Source organism: Mustelus asterias, chromosome 16 (genome assembly GCF_964213995.1).
Source record: "Mustelus asterias chromosome 16, sMusAst1.hap1.1, whole genome shotgun sequence".
In the NCBI taxonomy this organism is placed as follows: Eukaryota; Metazoa; Chordata; class Chondrichthyes; order Carcharhiniformes; family Triakidae; genus Mustelus; species Mustelus asterias.
In genome coordinates this window covers 56,006,987-56,025,256 of record NC_135816.1, presented here as the reverse complement: position 1 = coordinate 56,025,256, position 18,270 = coordinate 56,006,987, and the positions used below count along the sequence as shown (strand labels likewise).

General features: G+C 41.0%; 1 protein-coding gene across 8 annotated transcripts in view; it reads right to left on the bottom strand.

The window, feature by feature from the left end:
• Positions 1-18,270, bottom strand: part of crebrf (creb3 regulatory factor) — a 70,888-nt gene that overhangs the window by 48,540 nt on the left and 4,078 nt on the right. For 2 of the 8 annotated variants that reach the window (XM_078231149.1, XM_078231147.1), the window contains exon 2: positions 1,355-1,409. The exons of 4 other annotated variants lie outside the window; for them this stretch is intronic. The gene's annotated coding sequence lies outside the window, so the exon portion shown is untranslated. Of the gene's footprint in view, positions 1-1,354; positions 1,410-4,575; positions 4,647-18,270 lie in introns of those variants that run through there. 2 more of the 8 variants (XM_078231151.1, XM_078231152.1) reach the window with 2 other exon arrangements.

The window sequence follows — 18,270 nt, the reverse complement described above, 5'->3', positions numbered from 1 at the left end:
CTTTCCTCCCCAAGACTAACTTCTGTTGAGATAAAGTTCCTCAAGGCATCAGCCATTTTCAAAAACACACAAATAGACTTCCATGTAAATTTAAATATCATTGTACTAAAATGGATTGTAATTCTAATGCATGATCTTAAGGTCAAATTGCAAAAATGACAGAACAATAGAGTGCCAACTGTTAGCAATATTTATCAGTAACAATTAACGAAGATTTGGATATTGCTGCATATAGCTGAACTCCAAGCAATTAACCTTTCTGGTGGCCAGTAAAACAAATCGTGTTTTCCCTTTCCCCGGACTAAGAATCAAATATATTTCAAACAGTCCCCTGCCCTGCCCCACCCTAGCCAATATGGTGCAATGGAAAGGGACAACATGAGTATTGAGTCCATAAATAATTATCTGATATATCAACAATCCTCAGCATTCATCATGAAAGGATTCTAAAAATACATCAGTAAAACTCACAACTATCTGGACGATACATGTAAGAAAAAGTTAAACACCATAAGCTTCTGATACAACCGAATCCCAAAGCATTTTTGAGCAGAAATTGTGGACAAGAATAATGTCTGCCTGAATGCCTCAAATTGTACGATGCACAGTTCTAAGCCTGACACTAAGCATATAATCATCTCAATTGCCAGTAAATTAAGTTTTGTTCCAAAACCAGATATTGCCAGCAAGGAAGACAATCCTGCTATTAACTCAGTTGATAACACTGTGCCTTAATGTCAGAAGCCTGTGGGTTCAAGTCCCATTCCAAATTTTAAAGCATGATCTAGACCAGGCTTGTCCACGGCCCTTCTATTGTGACCCCTGGAGCCGATTTTGAAAAGTCGGTCAAACAGGTAAGTTGCTAAGGAAGATTGTTCAAAGGGATCTAATCATAGGCTGTTTTTCTCGCATATTTGCTGCTAATAGGCTCAGTATTGATTGCAAGAGTGTGATCATGAGTGGGTGGAGTGTTTGGACCATGAGAACCAGCATGCAAGACCACTCTGAAAAGACACTGGCCATGTGAGTGAGGAGGGGAAAAGGGAAAGAGTGTTGAGAGGGGGACAAGAAGAGCGTGAGTCAGAGTGTGCAACTGCATGCGAGCATGAGAGATTTAGTCAAAGTTAAACAAAAGGTAATTACATCGGCATGAAGACCGACTTAGCCGTAGTGGACAGTGCAGGAAGGCTGAAAGGTAGGATGGTTGATGAGCAGTGACAGTTGTTTAAGGAGATAATCAATTTTTCCCACTAAAAAATATTCCAGAGAGGAAGAAACATTGTAAGACAGGAGAAAACATTCATGTCTAAGCAAGGAAGTTAAAAACAACATAAAGACAAAAACTAAGGCATACCATATTGCAAAGGCCAGAGGCAGGCTGGAAGACTGGGAAGATCAACAAAGGGTTACTAAAAAAGTAATAAAAAGCAAAAGGTAAATTATGAAACAGAACTAGCACAAAATATAAAAATGGATAGCAAAAGCTTCTATAAGTGTACAAAAGAGAAGAGAATAGCTAAAGCGAATGTTGGTCCCTTGGAAGATGAGACCAGGGATTAATAGTGGGGAACACAAAAATGGCAGAGATGCTAAATCAATATTTTGCCTCAGTTTTCATAGTGGAAGACACTGATATCATCCCGATGGTAACAGACAGAGGTAATAGAAAGGGAGGAACTTAGAACAATCATCATCATTAGGGAAATAGGTCTCAACAAACTACTGGAATTGAAGGCAGACAAGACTCCAGAGCCTGATGGCATACATCCTACGGTAAAGGATGTGGCTGGCAGCTGAGAGACTGGATCGTTGGTTAGAATATTCCAAAATTCCCTGGGTGCAGGAAAGGTTCCAATGGATTGGATGTAACGCCCTTATTCAAAAAGAGAGGGAGGCAGAAAGAAGGAAACTATAGACCAGTTAGTTTAACATTTGTTGGGAAGTTGTTAGAATCCATTATTAAGAAAGTAATAACAGGACATTTGGAAAGTCAAAATGCAATCCATCAGTCAGCATGGTTTTAAGAAGGGTAAATCATATTTAACTAATTGCGTTCTTTAAAGATGTAACAAACCAAGTGGATAATGGGAATTCTGTAGATGTAGATTATCTGGACTTCAGGAAGACATTTGATAAGGTGCCACACAGGTTAATACACAAGATTACATGGGGTCAGGGATAAGTTATATTTTGGACAGAAGACTGGCTAACTGACAGATAACTGTTTTTTTTTCTGTTGACAAGATGCAACTAATGGGGTGTCATGGGGTTTGGTCCTCTGGCCCCAACTATTTAATTTACATAAATGACCTGGATATTGGAACAGAAGGTACTATAGCCAAATTTGCAGATGACACTAAAATAGGTGGAATAGTAAGTTGCAATGATGAAATAAGAAATTTACAAATGGATATAGATAGGTTTTTGGAGTTGGACAAAGAGAGGACATGTCCCCTTTTCTCCTTACTCTGCCACTTTTCATTCGGCTCACATCCAACCCTTGTTGCCCCTTGTGATGCCTTGCCCTTATGTTGTGGCTTGTTGTCTTCTTATCCCTGGAGTTTTTCCATTTTTATTCGTTCGTCTTTTTTTTGTGTGGAGTGGTGGACCGGATATTTGTGTGGTGGGGGAAAAAAAGGAAAAGGGGGGTTCTTTTGTTCGTGGGGTGAGGGTGGAAGGAGAAACTTGAGCAAGTAAAGAGGGAGCTTGAAGAAGGCGGGTTTGTGTACTGCATTGGGTAGAATCACAAAATATTCTGTAAATTCCTTGGGCGGTGGTGGTTAGTAAGTGAGACGTTCAGGCCCTTTGGGATCCGGGGAGGTTATCCATGTTTGAGAGAGTGCCAAGTATTGAGGGTGATGAGTGAGCACTTCTCTTTGGGTTTCCCTCAGGGATATGGTGAGGTGAGTGGGCCAAGGTATGGCAGATGGAGTTTAACATGGATAAACATGAGGTTATCCATTTTGGTCAGAAAGATAAAAGCAACTTGTGTTCTAAATGGAGTGAAACTTTGTGGTGCTTCGGTGCAGAGGGATCTGGGTGTTCTTGTGCATGAGTTACAGAAAATTGGTATGCAGGTACATCAAGTTATAAAGAAAGCAAATGGAATTTTGGCATTTATAGATCAAGGAAGAGAATATAAAAGTAAGGAAATGTTGATGCAACTATAGAAGGCATTGGTGAGACCACAATTGGAGTACTGTGTACAGTTCTGGTCCACTCCGCATTCTTAGTACACTATGATCAACTTTTGCATTATTGCAGGTATAATCCTTTAAGTATGACATACATCATTTGCACGTTACATTGGGTCTTGTGGATGGAAAGATGCAGCATCCTTCAAAGAGCACGTTGGCCAACATTGTTTTGTTAAAATCACTACCAAAATACTGACAGTCGAACGATCTGTTGAATTTGTCTATGAGACTTTATATCCAGGTAACCAAAGCAAGTACACTTCAAATAAAAGATAATTTTTATTTATTTATTAGTCACAAGTAGGCTTACATTCACACTGCAATGAAGTTACTGTGAAAATCCCCTAGTCGCCACATTTCGGCGCCTGTTCGGGTACACAGAGGAAGAATTTAACATGGTCAATTCACCTAACCTGCACATCTTTGGACTGTGGGAGGAAACCCACACAGACATGGAGAGAATGTCCACACAGACATTGACCCAAGCCGGGAATCAAACCCGGGTCCCTGGCGCTGTGAGGCAGCAGTGCTAACCACTGTGCCACCGTGCTGCCCTGGCTGTGAAGTGATCTGGGACATCCTGAGAGGCATTTCTTTTCCAAGTGTTCATGAGTGTGGGCATCACTGGATATTCCAGCAGTGATTGCCCACATTGAATAGCCTTTGAAAATGTGGTGGTGCGCTGCCTTCTTGAATCGCGGCAGCCTATAAGTGAAGGTACTCCTACAGGCAGTTTAGAAATGGAGTTCCAGGACTTTGACACAGTTAAGGTGAAAGAATAGCGATTGATTGACACATTAGGATACTGTGAGACTTGAGAGTGGAAATTGTATGTTGTGGTGTTCTCTGTGCACCTGCTGCCCTTGTCCCTCAAGGTGATAAGAGATTTTAGGATTGGAAGATTCTGTCAAAACAAGGTCTCTTCCAGTTTTTAAAAGTAAAAAAAGTAAAGTTTATTTATTAGTCACAAGTATGCTTACATTAACACTTCAATGAAGTTGCTGTGAAAATCCTAGTCGCCACACTCCGTGCCTGTTCGAGTACACAGAGAGAATTTAGCATGGCCAATTCACCTAACCAACACGTCTTTTGGACTGTGGGAGGAAACCGGAGCACCCAGAGGAAACCCACGCAGACATAGGGAGAACATACAAACTCCACACGGACCGTGACCCAAGCTGGGAATTGAACCCAGGTCCGTGGCACTATGAAGCAGCAGTGTTAACAACTGCCCAACCGTGCCGCCCCAACTGTCAAACTACCCAACTGTCCGGCCTTTAGAGAGTTTCTGCAAAGACAATGGGACGAAATTTTAGCAGAACAAACGCAAACAGAATAAAAGCAGGGTACTGAACTAACATAAATTTTAATCGGGTACCTGAGACATGTGTAGATAGTGGAATACTCTTTGTGCACCAGAGGACTGGTTAGTAGCCCATAAAGAAGAAACTGGAAGGAAAAAGGTGTGGTCTAACATGAATAAAAATGGAAAAACTCCAAGGACAAGACAACAAGCCACAACATAAGGGCAAGGCATCACAAGGGACAACAAGGGTTAGATATGAGCTGAACAAAAAGTGGCAGAGCAAGAAGAAAAGGGACGTCCTCTCTCAGTCTGACTCCAAAAACCTATATCCATTTGTAAATTTCTTATTTCCTCATTGCAGCTTACTATTCCACCTATTTTAGTGTCATCTGCAAATCTGGCTATCGTACCTTCTTGTCCCTATATCCAAGTCATTTATATAGACTAAAAAGTCAAAAACATTTGTGTGGCAAACAGCCAAGAAAATCAAGAATAGGTTCATGATTATTAGTAAGCTAGGGCCAGAGAGCCATGAGCTAGCCGGCAACAAAGCATAAAAATCATCACAATTTACATCAATGACTGCACACAATTATAAAGTGGAGAAGTTTTAAGGCAAATTGCAAAGTTTTGCCAGTTAGGAAGGTTTTGAGGTTTACGCAGGTTCAGCAATGGGAACAGGAAGCACCACAGTGCCATCTACTGGCAGAAGGTCTACAACTACATTGTTATAGGAAACACTTTTATACAAGAATCATAAGTACTGGGAGGAGTAGGCAATTTAGCCCCTTTAGTCTGCTCCGCCATTTAATACAATCGTGGCTGATCTCATCTCGGCCTCAACTCCACTTCTCTACCCATTCACCATAAGCCTTCAAACCGTTACTAATTTAAAAAACTGTTCACCTCTTCCTTAAAGTTACTTGAAGTCCCAGCATCCACAACACTGAGGTAGTGAATTCCACAGACTCACGACCCTTGGGAAGGAGTAATTTTTCCTCATTTCTGTTTTATATCTGCCACCTGTTATCCTAAAGCTATGACCTCTTGTTCTAGATTGCTCTACAAGAGGAAACATCAGCTCCAAGTCTACTTTGTAAATCCACCTTATTATCTTGTACATCTCAATTAGATTTCCTCTCATTCTTCTAAAGTCCAAGGAGTCGAGGCCTAAACTGCTCAATCTCTTAAGACGAACCCCTCATTTCTGAAATCAATCTAGTGAATCTCCTCTGAACCACCTCCAATGCAACTACATCCTTCCTCAAGTGAGGGGATCAAAACCGTACGCAATATTCTTAGTGCAGGCTCACTAATGCTTTGTACAGTAGCAGCAACACTTCACTACAAATGCCAAGATTCCATTTGCCTTCCTTATTACCTGATGTACCTGTAGCTTTTTGCAATTCATGCATGAAGACACCCAGATCGCTCTGCACTGAAGCACACCAAAATTTCTCTCCATTTAGATAATAAATTGCCTTTGTATTTTTCTTACCAAAATGGATAACCTCACACTTAACTCTGATGAAAGGTCATCCAGTCTCGAATGGCTCTATTCTTGCTCAACAGATGCTGCCAGATTCGCTGAGGTTTTCCAGCATCATCCTTTTTGTAACCTCACACTTAGCCACGTTGAACTCCATCTACCAAATTTTGCCCTATTCACTTAATTTACCCATATCCATTTGTAAATTTCTTATTTCATTATTGCAACTTACTATCTCATCTATTTTAATGTCAGCTGCAATTTGGTTACCTACCTACTTTCCCTGAGGATTGAACCCTGTGGCACCCCGCTAGTTACATCTTGCCAACCCAAAAAAGACCCATTTATCCTGACTCTGCTACGTGTTGGTTAGCCAATCCTCTACGCAAGAAAATAGATTACCCCATATCCCACGTAAACTAACCTTGTGTGTTAACCCTTTGTGTGGCATCTTATCAAATGCCTTCTGGAAGTCCAGATATGCAACATTTACAGGATCCCCAATATCCACATTGCTTGTTACACCTTCAAAGAACTCAAGCAGGTTAGTCAAATATGATTCACCCTTCATAAAACCATGCTGACTCTGATGGATCGCATTTTGACTTTCTAAATGTCCTGTTATTACTTCCTTGGATTCTAACAATTTCCTAATGACAGATGTTAAACCGAATGGTCTATAGTTTACTACCATTTTGTCTCCTTTTCTTTAAAATAAGGGTCATTATATTAGCACGTTTCCAATCTACTGGAACATTCCCACATTCAGGGAATTTTGGAATATTGTAACCAATATTACAATTATCTCCACTGCCACTTCCATTAAGACCCTAGGATGTAGGCCACCAGGGCCCTGAGAACTTGCCTGCCTTCAATTCCAATAGTTTGCTCAGTCCTTTTTCTTTAGTGATGATGATAATTAATTAGAATTAACCTCTGCAATTTCTATTGGGATGGTGTCCTCATCCATGAAAACTGAGACAAAATATTGATTTAGTGTCTCAGCCATTTTTCCACCATTAATTCCCCAGGCTCATCTTCCAAGGGACCAACATTCACTTTATATTTTGTGCTACTTTTCTTTCATAATTTATTTTTGCTCTCATTACTTTTTTAGTGACCCTTTGTTGGCCTTGAAAAGCTTCCCAATCTTCCAGTGTGACACTAGCCTTTGCAATACAGTATGCCTTCAATGTTATCTTTTATGTTCTCCTTAATTTCCTTGCTTAGCCATGGAAGTCTCCCCCACCCCCCCTCCTCTCTTTCCAACATTCTGCCTCTCTGGAATATATTTTAGTTGAGAGGACTTGAATATCTCCTGAAAAGTATTCCAGTCTTAAATGTATACATAAAGTTTTTCCTTAATACAGACATAAAAAGCATTATATCTAATTGCTATTCAGGAAGAAAGATTTTTGGTCAGCAAGTGCACCCCTGGGCAAGACTTTTTGTATATCAACAGATAGCTTTTGTCTATGCAACAATGACAATGCTTCATGAGGATATTCCAAGCACGTCACAACATTTGAAAGCTGTGATAAGATACAATGCTATACTAATAAAACATTAACCTGCAATTTTAAGAGGGCATTGATCTTTACCATGATTTCAATGTACCAACTGCAGATTTAAAAATCAAGCATCAAAGAGAAGCAATTTTCCTGTAGTGGTATATGTAGCCACTTCTACTGAAGACGTTGAGTATGCTGATAGACAATGTAAAGTGTCAGGTTAGATTTAGGACCAATAGAAAGAGTGAACAGGCTTTCATGCATAGCACTAGAGATCCTGGTGGAGAAGCGATGTCCTGCAACAGATGTGGTAGGAGACAGGCCAGTCAAGGCTGGGCCTCACATTGGGATGTGCCAGGCACTATTGGGCGGCAGCACACTGGGTAGGACACTGCAGGTGCCACCTGGCCTGGAGGGTGGGGAGAGGGCAAGGCTGTACATTTGTTCCATTGTACAGAAGTCAGTGGAGGACTTTGCAAGGTCAGTCTTGGGTTTGACCTCTGAATTTTTAAAAAAATTTTTGAAAAGGTGGAACAAAGAGAGATGTTCAAAGGGAGAAGTGCCAGAAGAGCAAGGGGTCAAGCCAAAGTGTGATCTTATGATAAGCGCCATGCCACAATGGGTGAGCATTAGAATGTGCAGCCAGGCAGGGAGACTTCATTAAAGGAAAACATCTCATCACACCTCAATCAGGCTGCCATTAAGGCCATGACTTTAATACAAGCATTCACAATAAGCTCATGGATGGTGGGGCCTTGCACACAAGTGAACGGACATTCTGGATATGGATACATAGAGGGATGGGCTGAGAGCAGAACTGCTGTCATAGTCAATAGGATCAGCAGGGAAGTGAATTGCATACAAATGTAACTGCTAAGATTACTGTGCGTCATGTTTAACAGATTGTTAAATTGACAAAATTCAATTTAGGGATCGCAGAATCAGTAGCAATGTTAGATTGTGCTGAGGTGCAGATATCAATAAATGGAAGATTTAATGACAAACAGAATGAGGATGAAAGCACCTTTAGCAGATCTGGCTTTTACAGCAGAGGTCAAAATTATAACAGCAACAATAATGAATCCCAGGAATGCTCAAGGAACAGTTAATAGGTGCTTCAGCTGAGAATCAAAAGTTTCATTATACAATGAACTGACAAATAGGAGGGGCAGAATCTTCAAAATGAGAGTTCTGAGGAAGAGGATGAAGATAATGATGAATCAAACAAATTATGCTGGTCACAAGAAGCTTTAGTTCAGGTCTCCTTTTAACTGTTTAGTGATTGTATTTCAACAGCATGTAGAATGGATTAGGTAAAACGTTATCTCGATTCACTAGTTGTGGGAATTGCCACATATAAAAGCATTACTTGCTTTAGATTTGGTAAGCACAGCACAAGGTCACTAAAGAGAGTTGAATTTAATGTAAAATAACTTCTTAGACAGTCCCTCAGGATCAAGAGTGACTTGCTTCCATCTGATAAATCTGCAGACTCTACCACAAGGAGCAGGTGGTGCTTGAAAGGTCAGGCTGATGAGTTGTCTGGAAGCTTGTGTGTTCCCTCCAATGCCTCAACTTTGATATGCGAGACATCGCTGAAGCATTCCTGCTGACCTCCTGCCAGGAATTAGTTCCGGATGGAATAGTTGCTCTGGGAGTCTGGTGTTGAACATATGAACATACAATTTTCAGCAGAGGAAGTCTGAGTGATAAGTGCCCTGATGCTAGGCATGTTGGCTTGGGAAGAGGACACTGTTGTTGGACCACCTTGCCACCGAATATGGAAGATCTTGTGAAGGCATCACTGATGGTACTGTTCCAGTACTTTGAGGTGCCTTCTCTATATTGCCCAACTGCTGCAAAGACAGAGGAGCCTTCCTGTTTTGCCACAGGACAGATCATTGTAAGGCTCCTTAATTGTCTTTTCCCACTGGTCGAAGGGCTCCATCCAGAAATAGAATTTTCACTCTAGAGAGACACCAGACATGATCTTCGCCATTTGACAAATTCAAATTAAATACATAGAACAGCACCAATAGCTGTACATGGCCTTTCACAACTGCTCAAAAGCCTTCAACTCGTCAACCATGAAGGATTATGGGTATGCCCTTCAAACTTGACTGTTCTCATAGATTTGTCACCATCCACTATCTACTCCATGATAACATGCAAGAATGATTAACAAGGTTGTGTCATTACACTAGCCCTCTTCTCCATTTTCTTTGCTGCAATAGTCGATTCGATGGGCCGAATGGCCTCTTTCTGTACTGTAGCGGTTCTATGATTTCTATGAATAGTCCACCTCACCTCCCGAAAACTACTCCAAGCATGGTGATAATCTACAGAACAGACAAAACCTACAATGCCTTCAATCCAAAACTACACCAGCTTCAGTGTTTCGGTAGGCAGATGATGTTTGTATGCACATTCATTCAATCAGAAACTGAGCCCCAGGTCATGGTTGACTCCTCCTCTGAAACAGGAGAAAATTGAACTTTCACTGAGCACCTGGAAACTAAAGCCCTCTTCCAACTAGCTCTACATGAAAACACCTCCCCCTGTCGATTAAGATTAACTGCGAGATCCTGCAAAATGCAGACCACTTTTCATATCCTGGGAGCCATGTCTCAACAAATGCAGAAATAGGCGACAAAATTCTTTATTGCCTCCAATGTGTCAGCTCAGCCTCTGGCTGACTGAGGAAAAGAGCTTTTGAGAATCAGGATCTCAAACCCGCACTAAGGTCATAGTTTGTCATATCCTATATCCATCTGAGACTTCAATAATCTACATACAGCATACATCCCACATCCCATTTTATAAGTACTGATAATGGCAACAGGAGATAATAATCAGAGTGCAAAAAAAAAAGCAAATTGTCTTCAAGTTATATAGATCACCATTTGCAAGTTTTACTCCAAACCATTTCTCTACTGTCATTGGGTCAAAATTCTGAAACTCCCCACCCAACAGCACCTTCTCAAGGACAATTAGGGATGGGCAACAAATGCTGCCTAGCAAGTGACACTCCCATGAAAAGTTTTTTTTAAAAACAGTAATTTGTTACATATTTCCAGCATCTACAGGGTTTCACTTTTGTATGGGTCTCAAACTCGAATTCTCATAATCTAGGGGTATAATTCTTGCTTTGGAATTTTCATCGAATTAGTATGACAGGGGTCGCGGGTTCAATATCCGGACGAGGCGTCTTTTACAGCTATGAGGAAAGATTGGATTGGTCGGGATTCTTCTCCTGGAAGAGGAGGCTAAGGGGAGATGGCATGGTGGCACAGTGGTTAGCACTGCCTCACAGTGCTGGGAACCTGAGTTCAATTCCAACCTTGAGTGACTGTGTGGAACTTGCACGTTTTCCCCGTACCAGCATGGATTTCCTCCGGATGCTCCAAGTTTTAACCCATAGTCCAAAGACTTGCAGGTTTGGTGCTAAATTGCCCTTAGTGTCCAAAGATGTGCAGGTTAGGTGGTAAATGCACGGCGTTACCTCAAGTGTCATTACCTTCAGGGCTCTGACCAAATACTGGAAAGTGGGAATAGGCTTCATGGCTCGTTTCTCTGGCCAGCACAGACAGGATGAAGCAAATGCCCTCTTTTTGAGCTTTATACCTATGATTATAAATTGTTTTCTGTTCTGAGAGATGGTCCTCCTTTCTAGAAGGTATCACAATTAGTTCTATTTTTTTTCTGCACATTTGAATGCTTTACATGTAGTGGATAGGGCTTTCCTCAAGACTGAGGTCTTGAGAGAAAACTTGTAGAGAACTCTAACTCACTAAGACAGACAGAAATTAATTCAGGAGACTGGCAGATTATAAAAGAGGGTCATCGGGAATGGAGAGGCCCTGGTAGGGTACTAGATTCTAATGGCTCGCCAGTACTTATCAGACATGGAAATCAAACTGTCAAGGTTCTTGTCATAGAATTAATAAATCTAAAATAATTCTAAAATCTGACTCAGATCAGCTGTCAGAGATACTTTCCTGTGTTTCTGAAACCAATGAAGGAGGCTGCAGATGCAGAAGGAAAATGACTGAAACTAAACAAGTGCACCTATGGCCTAAATGATGCTTCCAGCCTGTGGTATTTTTCAGTGAGATATTTTTTGCTGAAAATAGATTGTGCGCAACATAAAGCAGATCCTGCAATGTTTTATTGGTATCATAAAGGAAAACCTTCCAGCATCTTCGTGAAGCTTGATGAAAATTTCTTACAGGGCTGTACTGTTGTTAATAAAGGAATACATTTTTAAATTGGAGCCCAGCTTGTGGGACTAGTAAATACATTAGTTTAGATATTAAGAGGAGGAAGTCTGGAATAGCATTAAATCAACAATGGGGAGTGTTACTCCCATCTCAGTTGATCATTAACTGTCACCACAGAAAAATGATGTAATATCTAAAGAAAATACAGAGCAATTGCAAAGTATGATGATTGGGCAATACAGTGGAACTGGTTGGGCACTCGGACCAGCCCAGATTCTAATTTCTAATGTAAGTGGACTTGAGGATTATCGCATCAGTCATGATCTCACTGAATGATGGAGCAAATGGACTTATGCTCCAATGTCTTATGATAATGGAATGGAATTAAGTATTACATTGAATGTAAAGAATGGTTTAATGGCAATTAAAAAAAAAAATTAAATCTGGTGAAATTAAGTGATCCAAAGAATGTGAAAGTCATCTGTCGCGATGCTTCACGTGTTAATCTTCCTGAAGGACATCCTGGTGCAGCTGGTTTTATAATATTTCTTGTAGTGAAAATGGGAATTGTTATTATATTTTAGCTTGAGAAGCTAAGAAAATAACAAGCATTGTCAAAAGCACTTCAGCTGCTGAAAACACTGGCTCTAGTGGAGGGATAGGTATAGATTTTTTTTTTGTCAAACATATTTTAGTGTGATTTTGTGCAAGAAGCCTGATGAATGTAGCATATCCTGTGAACTATCATTCATTGTGGTCTTGGTTATGCTGCAGTTTGAGTCTTTCACCCGCAGGGCCACAGAAATGTGATGACCTCCTTTGTAAAGTCAACCCACAGAAAGCGACTGGCCGGACTGGATACCGGACAAGCACTCAGATCCTGCGCGGACCAGCTGGGGGGAGTATTCGCAGACATCTTTAACCTCTCTTTACATCAATCTGAGGTCTCTATTTGCTTCAAGAAGATAACCATCATCCCTGTACCAAAGAAAAGCCAAGCAGCGTGCCTTAAAAACTATCGCCCGGTGGCTCTGACATTATCATTATGAAGTGCTTCGAAAGGTTAATGATGGCACAAATTAATTCCGGCCTCCCAGATTGCTTGGATCCACTACCGTTCACCTATCGCCGCAACAGGTCCACAGCAGACATATCTCCCTGGCCCTACACTCAACCCTTGGAACACCTGGATACCAATGACACCTATGTCAGACTCCTATTTATTGATTACAGCTCAGCCTTCAATACCATTATTCCTACAAAACTCAGCTCCAAACTCCGTGGTCTGGGGCTCGGCTCCTCCCTCTGCGAATGGATTCTAGACATCCGAGCCCACAAACCGCAATCAGTAAGGATAGGCAACAACACCTCCTCCACGAACATCCTCAATGCCAGTGCCCCACAAGGCTGTCTCTTTAGCCACTTGACTATACTCCTTATACACCTATGACTGTGTGCCCAAATTCCCCTCCAACTCAAATTCCAAGTTTGCTGATGATACCACTGTAGTGCGTCAGATCTCAAACGATGATGAGATGGAATACAGGAAAGGGATAGAGAATCTGGTGAACTGGTGCGACGACAATAATCTCTCCCTCAATGTCAGCAAAATGGAGGAGATAGTCATCGACTTCAGGAAACGTAGTGGAGGACATGCTCCTGTCTACATCAATGGGGATGAGGTGGAAATGGTCGAGAGTTTCAAGTTTCTAAGTGCCCAGATCATCAACAACCTATCCTGGTCCCTTCACACAGATGCTATAATTAAGAAAGCCCACCAACACATCTATTTCCTCAGGAGGCTAAGGAAATTTGGCACGTCCACTACGTCTCTCACCAACTTTTACAGATGCACTATAGGAAGTGTTCTTTCTGGTTGTATCACAAGTTGGTATGGCTCTGCCCAAGACTGCAAGAAACTACAAAGGGTCTAGCTATGACTGTAACACTACATTCTGCACCCTCTCCTTTCCTTCTCTATGTGCGGTATGCTTTGTCTGTATAGTGTGCAAGAAACAATACTTTTCACTGTATACTAATACATGTGACAATAATAAATCAAATCAAAGTACAACCTCTTGCACATGCAATGGCAGAGAAGACTTCACTGAAGACCCTGGGGTAGATGGGTCTCCTGTAGATTGTCCTCCAAGTCGCTTCTCGGCCTTTTGGCTAAGATCAAGTGTAGTATGGAGAGGATGCTGCACTTGGTTGAGGCCATTAGGTTACATTGAAGCTTCATATGTTTCATATGAAGCAATTTTTAAAAGCGGCATCTCGGCCTTTTGGCTAAGATGCAAATGAGCCCAAGTCTTGGAGGAGGAACCTCCCCCTTCTCCAATCAGCTTGGCTCATGTAGATCGGGCCCAGGACAGGGTGGTTTGGTCGCTTGCCCTGTCTTGTCAGCCTGGGTCGGAAATGTCTCAACTTGTTGAGACTCTGAATTGGATTTGATTTGATTGAATTGGAAAAGTATTTTTAAAAAGTTGCTGGTGCTACGCTGACTGGCCTAATCTCCTCCAGGCCAGGAGGACCCCTAGCAAGATTCACATGATCAAGCACTCCCTTTTTCATGGTGACTCCTATAAAGGTCTGGAATACTACAGTAGCACAGCACTCATTCTCTTTCAGTCCTCAGATAATTTCTGGAAAAATTACTGGAGCATTAGTAAAATCTTGACCATGTTCTCGAAAGTCTCAAATGTCTTTAGCAAACAAAGTGTAATCAGATGATCTCCAGCAGCAAATGAACAGTGAAAGATGGCCATGCTTTAAGCAGTGCTCAAAATCCTAAGCAATGACTTTTTTCACTAATTCAGGTGGCTGCTTCAAGAGGTTTCAATTGCAATCCGAGGCAGTGAAATGGCTTGCAGCCTTTTAGAGAGCATTAGCTTTCAAATTAATTACCAATCAGTACCGTAGCAATCCTTGGGGTGGCTGTTCCAAGTGTGTGCTTCACCTACTAATTTACCAGGATGCTATCTTGTTTTAAATGTGGGTAAAACTTGCATTACAACTCAAGATCCCATCTTGATTTGCTTGGAGACTCTTTATGCCTGAAGTACGCAAGAATAAACGCCCCCGATATCTGAATATTCACGAGATAGGTTGTGTAGATCTGCACCTGACAGAAGAGTGAAGCACACAGTCAATAACCTCAAAATACCATTCCAAAATTTTAGACAGTCATGAAGTCTGCGGAAGTCATTTCAAACTCTTACTCATACCAGCTCTGGATTCAGTATCCGAATCAGCAATTTTTAAATTTCTGAAAGATTAACTTCCCTTTAAATAAAAATCTCATTTGTCCTAATATAAACACAAGCCATGAAAAGTGGTGAAAGCAGAAACCCTAAATTTAGGAAATCAGTTAACAAAACCATGTGATGTGATGGGATGGTATAATGGCAAATTCTTGGGGTAACTATGGCCAGTCTACTTATGAAAACTTATTAACTGAATTACTGGCAACCATAAGTCTCACGTTAAGCTACTGAGTTCATCCTGTAGCCTAGAGCAATGGTTCCTAACACGGCCGGCACACTTACAATGAGACAAATAATTCCATGGCACACACTTTTTTTTCAGCTGAATCAATTGCTCATAAACGTCACATTTACTATAGTTACGGTTTTACTAGAGAGGTTTGTAACAATGCATTCAACAAGCTAAATAAGGATCAAATGTTTCAAATCCACCACAGAATACATCATCTTTGTCAGCAAGCACAGTCACTTTTTCAAAATCTGCTCACTATTTCTAACTATTCATTGCCCTAAATCTGTTCCACATGCACCACTTTGTTCAGGCATCTGAATTTTGCCTTTTCTCATTATGAATTTCATATTTGTAATAATATTTTTACAAGTATTTTTATTAAATACTTGAATCGATAAACAATTGAAATTCAATGGATCAGAACAAAACGCAAGTAAAATCACCTCTCCAAACCAGTTTCAATTGTGCGATCCATCTCTAGTTCTGCATATGCCTTCTTTTCATAGTCATAGTCTTCCACATTTGTAGAGGGGAAATAACATTTGAAGCTATTGAAGCGCTGCTCCTCTTGCAGCGTTTGGAGATGTTTGAATACGAGATTGTGCACCTTGACAGCTGCGCCTGCTGCTGATGATGTTGGTGGAAACATCTCAGGTGAACCCACTGCCAGTGTCTCTTGCAAAATGCCCAATTTTGACCTAAAACTTTAAAGTATATCTTTGATGGTCAGGATTGTCTTATCCTTCCCCTGTATTTTAGTATTCAGCTCATGCAGATGGCTGAAAACGTCTGCAAGATGTGCAAGCTTAGTCCACCAGTAATTATCAAATCTTTATAAGGCAGTTGATGCATTGTCGAAAACTCTGTCAGTTCTCTCCAGAGCTCATGAACATGGGAAAGAACATTCCCCTACAATAACCATCACACCTCGGTGTGCAACAGTAAACTTTAGATACTTGGCCCCCATCTCTGTACACAAAACAGTGAACAAACATGAATTTAATGGCTGTGATTTTATGTAATTCATGATTTTCACAGCTTGCTCTAATACAGCTGCTAACTCTGGTTAGCAATTTACTGTTGCGATTTAAAGCAGTATTCTCTTCACGGTAGACCCAAATATATGATCCTCATTTACCATATATTGCACTTATTTCGTTATTTTGACACAGATTTCTTCTTCCTTTGTCTTTTGATTCATTATGATCGAATTGTACAGGAAGTGTCACCATGTAATATCAATTTATATTTATATAGTACCTTTAACCTAATGAACTGTCCTAAGGCATTTCACTGGAACATGAGATAAAGTATGACACAAAACCACAAAAGGAGGTATTAGACAAGATAAAAATTTGGTCAAAGAAATAGGAGTGTCTTAATGGAGGAAAATGAGGGAGAGAGGCACAGAATTGTCGGCAGGGAATTCCAAACCTTGGTGCCGAGGAAACTGAACTCATGTCTGTCAGCGGTGGAGCAATTATAATTATGAATGCACAAGAAGCTAGGAAATGTTCATATCCCAGGAGGTTGGGGGGGGGGGGGGGGGGGCTGGAGACGATACTAGGAATAGGGAGTGGTGAGCCATGAATGAATTTGAAAACAAGGATGAGAATTTTAACATTCAAGCACTGCTTGACCAGGAGCTGATGAGGTTGGTGAGCACAGGGTGATAGTGTCTTGCAGCATGTTCCATTACTCTGACAGCAGAATTTTGGATGATATCAAGTTTACAGAGGGTAGCATATGGGCGAACAACCAGTAGTGCATTAGAATAGTCAAGTCTACATGTAACTGCGGCATCAATGAGTTTCAGCAGATGAGATGAGGCAGGGCAAAGTTTGGCAATGTTATGGAAGTGGAAATAGGCAGTTTTAGTCGGCATGAATATGAGGCTCATCTCGGGGTAAAATGTAAAACCAAAGCTGCGAACGGACTAGCTTAATTTCAGCCAGGCAGAGGTTTGGAGTCGTTAACAAGGTTTGGAACGAGGACTGAAAACAATTACTCCAGTTTTCCTAAAACAAAATAACCTACTGATCATTTAAAATTATGCACAAATCTAGATATGAATTTACATCCACCACACTGTTCTAAATTGGTGAAAACACAAATAAGGGAAAAGTAGCAACAATGAGGCCCCACACTGTTTCCAAACTATTCCTTACGTCACTCTCTGCTGGGAAGATTGTCCCTTCATTGTTCTGTCCCACAAAAATGGAGGAAACAAGTGTACAGGAATCAGCGCAATGAAGGGATGGCAGTAGTCCTACAGACAATGGCAGAAACTCGAATTAACCTTAAAAGGAGAAACTCCACACCGTGTCTCTTCTCCTCCTCTCAGGTCAGATCCAATTTTCATTTTTAGTCTTCACCCATACCTAGTGGCCTCAAAAAAAACTGTTCTGTTAAAGATTCTTCCCCTTAAACAGCCTCCCCTTCAGGAATGAAAGTGCAGTGAGCTTCCATTGCACCAGAAGCCCACAAAATTTCTGCAATGAGCATAGACCCAAGAGGAGAGCAAAGAGTCGAGACCCTGCCAGACCCACTTCAGGCAGGTGGAGGTAAATTCAGACCATGTGTTAGCAAAATCCATGTTGTGGGGTTTGGGAGAAATATCAAACATGAGCTTGTACCTGTCTTCACTAAACCCCCAGTCGATGATGTTATAAGTTTTAAGTTATGAGGACGAAATTATTCTTCTACTCTAGTTAGAGGGCACAGAGGCATCATTACCTCATCATTGATTTGAACCTGGAACCGTTTGCTCCACATAGTTTAAGATTACACCATGCAGCAAATTCATCAACAGATAATACTAGTTTTTTAAACAGGGAAAAAAATATTATCCAATAAAAGCAAAATGCTGGAAATCCGAAATAAAAACAGAAAATGCTGGATAAACTCAGCAAGTCCATTTGTGGAGAGCGAAACATAGTTAACGTTTCAAGTTCATATGACTCTTCGCCAGAATTTGTTCTGCACAGTTCTGTAGAAGGATCATATGGACTCAAAACGTTAACTGTGGGTCTCTACACAAATGTTATCC